General features: G+C 56.6%; 1 pseudogene; it reads right to left on the bottom strand.

Moving 5' to 3' along the window:
• Positions 1-496: 496 nt before the first annotated feature.
• LOC102459584 (volume-regulated anion channel subunit LRRC8D-like) lies at positions 497-2,839 on the bottom strand (annotated as a pseudogene).
• Between the last annotated feature and the right edge of the window lie 4,029 nt (positions 2,840-6,868).

Here is a 6,868-nt window from a genome sequence, read left to right as displayed (position 1 = left end):
CTCCCCACAGCTGATCTCCTGGCGCTGCAGGTGTGACTGGCTATGGATCCCCAGGGGCAGCTGATCTTCCAGTCCTGGCTTCCCTGTGGGTCCTAAGTCCCACTGCCCAGGGAGGCACAGTGGAGCTGGGATTTGCAGGGGGGAGCCCAGCCCTCCCTTCAATTGCACAGGGGAGCCACCCCAGATTCAGTTGCACCCAAGCCCCTTGGGAGCAAGGAGGGTGGGCCAGAGTTACCCTGCTTAAGTGGGGGCTAAATTTTGGTCTGTGGTTGTGATGTGGCAGTCCCAGTAGGGGCGCAGCCACCTGGACAACGGGACTCCATATCGGACAAGCTCTCTGGAGACCCAGAGGTGCTGAACTAGGAGTGCGGGGGTGGGGAGTTGCTGCAGCACCCCCTGGCTTGAAGTGGTTTCCATTATATGGCCAGCTTACAGTCTGGTTCATTGGCTCTCCGCCCCTCTGTACAAATTGTTCCAGCCCCTGCGGAGACCTGGTGCCGGGACTCTGTTGACTTGATGCTGCTGAGATCTCCTCCCTATGCCCCGGAGCTACAGACAAGCTGCATAACAGGCTCCCTGGCTGTCCACGTGCCAGGGACGTTTCTGGAGCCAGAGGCCTCACAGGGATGGATCAGAGATGTGCCTGGCAAGTGTCTGCTTTGTGTGGGCCGGCAGGGTCTGAGAGAGAGCCTTGTCCACACAGCCTAGCTCAAATGGGAGTGACTCCAAGGGGTTCCCTGCTCCGCCTGAGCCTCCCGATCTCAGCCGGCACCATGGGCAAAGCGTTGTCTGCCAGCTGCAAAGACTTCCGTGCCGGGCAGGCAAAAAGCTGGCAGGGCACTGCACTGATCCGGTTGCTGGTGATGGAGAGGAACTGCAGCGCCCCCAGCTGGCCAGTCTCCATAGGGAAGAGGCAGAGGAGGTCATGGCTGAGGGCCAGGTGCCTGAGCCTCGGCAGTGGGGCAGAGACTCCAGCTCCTTGTGGGGCAGCACCAGCTCCTCTGCCCTGACAGAAGCGGGCGGGGTGGCGATACGGTTGTGCCCCAGCATCAGGCAGGTGAGCCATGCCAGGTGCTGGAAGCCAGGCCCCCGCCTCGAGGCAGTGGATGCCGTTGGAGTGCAGATCCAGCTGCCACAGCGCCAGCCCGCCAATGGGAGTCCCTCAAGCTTGCAGCAGAGCAGCTTCAGCCTGGAGGCTGCTCTCCCCCAATGCGTCCGGCGTGGTCCTGTCGTTCTGGATGCGGAGCTGGCAGAGATGGGGGGACGTAGAGCTTGGCTAGCTTGGTTTGGAGCACCAAAGCCTCCAGCGTCTGTAGATCCCGTGGGGACTCAAGGGCCAGCGTGTTGGAGCAGAAGCGGCTGGAGAGGTGCAGCTGGTACAGATTCTTCAAGGAGTAAAGCCAGGAGGGGATCGCGGTGAGGGTGGAGCCCTCTGAGCTGTTCCCGCAGGAAGGCCAAGGCCTTGGGCTCCATTGTGGCTGGGCAGTGGGACAGCTGCAGCTCAGACAGCACCTCCATCTGGGCCACCTTGGCGGAGAACCACCTCTCCCATGCACTCCAGCTGCAGCCCCTCCACGTCCCCCATCTCATAGCCTGGGACAGGGCTGGAAGGGCACAGAGCCTCAGCGCCAGCCGGCCCCAGGGGTCCCTTCTCACATGCCAGTGCAGCTCCTCTCAGTCCCCGCGAGGCTCCAGACTGCTCTGCAGCAGAGAGGAAGGTGGCCATCCTCCTGGAGCAGAGCGGCTCATACTGGTCAGCCATGTGCAGCAGGAAGGCCAAGTCGTTGTGGACATCGGGGATGGGTCTGAAGCCGCTCTCCTCGCTGGCCTGCTCAAAGGAGTACTCCCTGAGCGGCCTCCGGAGCAGCCAGTAGAGCGTGTAGACCCCTGCCAGCCCACAGAGCAGCACCAGGGCCAGGTAGCTCAGAAGCAGCTTCTGCAGGATGTAGGCCAGGCTGTGGGTGCAGGAGAAGGTGGCGTGGCCAGCGAGGTCCCCTATGCCCGGCTGGCACACGTGCCTGAAAGCAATGGCGCCGGCAGAGCTGGAGGCATAGCCCAACACAGCCAAAAGCTTTGCCACCTTGAACACCGTCTGCCCCATGTAGACCCAGTAGAGGAGGCTGGCGGCTTCGGTGCGTGCCCGAAAGGTGCGGATCTTCTCAAAGAGTGCCTTGGCCTGCTCCCTGTCCTTCCGGTCCAGGATGGTGGTGCTTGAGGGAGCCTGGAAGCCAGCCCCATCCTGGGAGATCTGGGCAGGGCAGGGTGCCATCCGGCCAGGTTTGCTTTCCCAGGGCTGGCTGGCTGTCTCCGAGAGCGCCTTGGTTGTCCAAGGCGACTGGGAGCACTTCCGGAGGATGGAGAGGAACAGCTCGATTCTGGAGGAGGTCTTGGGGTTTATGAACCAGAAGTTGTTACAGACCATCAGGAGCAGCACGTGCAGGAGGGCCAGGTATGGGGAGTACTTGGAATGCCACGGCAGAGCCTGGTGGTAGCAGACCTGGCCAATGTACAGGTACTGCTGGTAGTCAAGGTTGGGTGGCCGTCCGCCGTTGGCAGCAGGAAGTTCCCGCCTGGTGCCGACCAGAGCAGCGTGGAGTTCTGGGCCATCCGGAGGCCCTACGGCAGGTCTGGGAGCCGGGGACCCACTCACAGCCACGCTGGTCCTGCCAGCAGGCAGGCACACCACCTGGTTTGTGGAAATCAGCAGGGTCCCTGCGATGAGGGAGATGGCCAACATTGCCAGGACCAAGTAGTCAGTGAAGACGTCCCACCAGGGCTTCAGAGTCCTGAACGGGGCCTGGCCGTTGCTCAGGGAGACTACTTCCATCAGGGAGAACATGGCTGGTGGGAGGGAAAGGATGAGGGTCAGTGGCTCAGAGAAAGGGTCCCTTCTCCCTGGCGTGGTCCTTGGGAGATCCTGACTAGGCCACAGACTCCCTCTGTGACTAAGGTCACAGCACGTCATTTCCCAGGCCTCAGTTTCCCCATCTGTAGAATGGAATAATGATCCTTCCTTTGCCTAGTTAGTGTGGGAGCTCTGTGGGCAGGGACTCTCCTGACGGGGTGTCTGTGCAGCACCCGCCCAACAATGCCTCTAGGGGCTACCATAATACACCTAATAGGGAAACAGCTGAAAGCATACAGAGACTTGAATATGGAGGTTCGAAGCCAACGAGGCCCTTCTGGAACAGCAGTTCTCAAACTTTAACATCCCAAGGACCCTCAAGGCCCACTCATCCCAGTCCCTGCCCCCACCTTTTTCTGCCTCTTCCCTCTCCTCTCCTCAGTGCCCCCTTCCCCCCCCCACCTCCACACACACACTCCTTCCCTTCCGTCCTAGAGCCTCCTGCATGCTGGGAATCAGTGTTCCCTGGAGCCTAGGGGGATCTGGAAGGAGTGGTTGGTGGAGCCCAGTTTGAGAACTGCTGTTCTAGGAGGCACTTTAGGGCCTGCCGGACAATGGAGCTGAGAACCCAGATCTCAGCACCCGCCCTTAATGGGGCCCTGTGACGAAGTGGGAATTGTTTGCTATATTGTGTGGCATGGGGGTGTCTCAGTTTCCCTCTGGACTTTGCACCACTAACCAGTGGGGAAAAGGGCCAGCCCACAAGCTATGTGTCCCCTTGCTGTGTGGGGTGGACTGAATGGCTCATTGAAGGACAAGCTGGGAACTGCCCCATATCAGTGGCACATCCAAGCAGACCGTTGGAACACCGCAGCCAGCACTAAGGATGTTACGGACTAGTCGACTATTCGTTAAGCAAATGCTTGTCGAATAGTCAGTCGACTATCGATTTCCCCCCTCTTGCCCCACTGCCTCTGTCAGACAGAGGCAGCAAAGGGACAGACAGGGGGTACTTCAAAGCGGCAGCACTGCACAGCTGAGCCCGGGATCAGCTGTGCAGTGCTGCCCCTTTGAATGCTGCCTCCGCGTTTCAAAGAGGCAGCACCGAGTGGAGCCCAGGGTCAACTGGACTCCCGAGCTGATCCCAGGCTCCACACGGCATTTCTGGCACTGAGTCCCCCGCTGACCCCGTGCTCCATGCGGCGCTTCCTCTTTGAAATGCTCAGGAGCCCCCACTGGCATTTCAAAGCTGGCACCCACGTATGGCCCAGAGTCAGTGGGACTTCCCACTGGCCCCAGGCTGCATGCAGAGTTCCACAGGGGCTCTTGTACATTTCAAAGGAGGAATGTGGAAGTGCCTATCAAGTAGTTGATGGAAATTCCATCAACTACTCGACTAGTAAATTAACCAATATTGCACATCCTTAGCACAGCTAGCAACCATGGGGGAATTCCCCACTTCTCCACTTGCCAGTCCAAGGGCCTAGCTCAAGAACAAAGTCAGGTGGTGGGGGCAAGTGCTGCTCCCTACAGAGAGTCAGGTCTGTCAGCGAGAGAACCTGAAATGGAGCCATGGCTGCTTGGCAGGAGGAAGGGTGCTGGCTTGGCAAGGTAGGGATTGTCCCCCCCTCCCCCCGTGCTTTATGAAAATCAGCTTATGAATATGCATAACTCCAAGATGCTTTATACAAAATACATCACGTGATGTGCCATTTTAAAAGTTGTAATCTACGGTGTCTGTATATCCTATTTGTGTGCATGTATCTTCCTTGTAGTAAGTGGGAAATTTTTATTAGCCCATGTGTTCTAATAAAAGCCATTAGTGATACTTCAGGAACTTAATGGCTGGGTGATCAAGTCAACCACCTGTGAATGGTTTTGTTTTTCCTGTAAGCCCAAATTGAGGCTGATCCCAGAAAGCCTATGAGTAGGCCGCCTGTACTGGAATCCATCTTGAATGTGGTATTTTTCCATGGGGATGGGGCGACTGAACAAAGGGTTCCTACCCTGGGGAAAGTCTATTTAAGGAATGGAAAGCAATCAGGTTTTTGTCTTCAGCTGGCTTTTGAAATTACCTCCCACCCTCAGAGGATACTGATGAAGAACCCAAAACCAAACAACTCTAAAGACACAGAGAGCTGTAGGCACAGGCCAGAGAGAAGAATCAACTCTGTCCTGAAGCGTTTTACCTGAAAGAGGGACAAGGGGTGAGGAATATGCTTTGAAACAATTTACCTTAGGCTTTGTCTAGCCTACGGAGATTTTCCAAGATACCGGAGGTATCTCGGAAAAACTCCGCCACATCCAGGGTATGCGTCTGCTCTTCCAACATTTTTTGCAGAAGAGCAAACATGCTCTTTCGAAAGCCCTGTCTTCCTTGTTCCACGAGGAAGAAGGGCTCTTCTGAAAGAGGAGGTTTTGCCAAATTTGGCCCAGTGTAGACGGGCCAAATTTCGGAAAAGCCTCTTCTGACCAAACTGTCGGAAAAAGGTATGCAAATTGCAGAGCGCAATTTGCATACCTTTTTCTGAAGAAAAAGAAAAGTGTAGCGTAGACATAGCCAAAGTGTATTGGGCTTATTTGGCATGTTTTGGCTTAGTAACTTTCTTTGATCTGACTGTTTTCACTTAAATCAGGGGTGGGGAACCTAAGGCCAGGGAGGCGGGTGGGATGTAGCTGCCAGCTAGCCTTGAGGCTCAGAGCCCCCCAACCAGCATTGAGGACCCTATGCTCGTGCTCCAGCCCTCCCTCTGCTGCCCCCCCCCCCCCCCAAGGCTGGAGCACACAAAATCTCCTAACCAAGGGGAATGTGGGGAGTGTCTTTCCGCTTCAATCTGAGCTGTGTCAATGAGAGGGGGTTTTTATTTGTTTCTCACTTGTATGTGGTCTCTGACTAAGTTTTCTGTGGGTCAGCAGCTCTGGACCCAAAAAAGGTTCCCCCACCCCTAACATAAATCCTACCTTTTTGTACTTAATAAAAACACTTTTGTTTATTATCAAGCCCAGTGTAAATAATTGTTGCCTGGGAGGAGCAACCACTGGGCAGCTCTCTCTTACCAGCTTTCTTTGTGTAAAACTTTTCCAGAGTAAGATGAATTTGTTGGGGGGTTTGGTCCCTTTGGGGCTGTGTTCCTGGGTGCTGTCAACAGCCCTATAGCTGATCTGGTTCAGTGTCTGTGTTGCTCTTATCCCAACTCTGTGCTTTGGATGGGGGGACCAGAGCATTTGGCCCAGTGGGACAGGGTGGTGGGGCACCCCACAGGATAGGTGGCTCAGTGGCATGACCAGCACCCCGGGTGACAGCCCCAGTGGGACCCCTACGATCCAACCCATCACAGAGATGTCTTAACCTTTGCTTCTCTGTGCTCACTGAAGGATTTCTGTGCTGTGCTTCAGCTGAGTAATAGACCCGACTGTCTGCACAGGCCACCTGGAGTCACTGCAAGTCTTGCCAAGGTGCGCTGGGCCCTGAGGAGTGGGCAAGTCTCTGGCCAGGCATCTGTCCCAGTAGGGCAGAGTTCAGGAGGTGAGGCAGGAGAGCTGGAGACCTAGAGCTTGGTCTCAGAGATTGGGGGGAGGGTGACCTGAAGGAAGATTGGGATCCCTTGGGGGCTCTGCCACACTGAAGGATTCCTCCAAGGGACTGTTTAAAAGCTGTGGATCTAGGGCAGGCCAGGCCTGCAGTCCCTACAGCCAACTGGTAGAGTCAGAGCTGGGCCAGCTCCCCTTACTGACCATCTTGCTGCCGTAGCCCTTTGCTCTGCCACCTCTCCGGAGGATCCTGCCCCACAGAGAGGGATAAACCTGGCAGAAGGGCTGCTCTGCGGTTTGACTGCACGGGAGCGAGCGAGAGCAGGGGCCCCGCACTGAACGGATGCAGGAGAGGAGGGGTGAAACGCTGTGCTGTGGAGCTCCGTGTCTCCGGGCGGGAGTAGCTGTCACCTTCCCGGGACTGCTGTCACCAAGGGGATAAAGGACTTGCTGCCGCTGCTGGCTCTGAGAGCAGCTCCCTTAGCGCGTGAG

Source organism: Pelodiscus sinensis, chromosome 31 (assembly GCF_052426305.1).
Source record: "Pelodiscus sinensis isolate ZL-2025 chromosome 31, ASM5242630v1, whole genome shotgun sequence".
Taxonomy (NCBI): domain Eukaryota; kingdom Metazoa; phylum Chordata; order Testudines; family Trionychidae; genus Pelodiscus; species Pelodiscus sinensis.
This window is presented reverse-complemented; position numbering and strand designations above follow the sequence as displayed.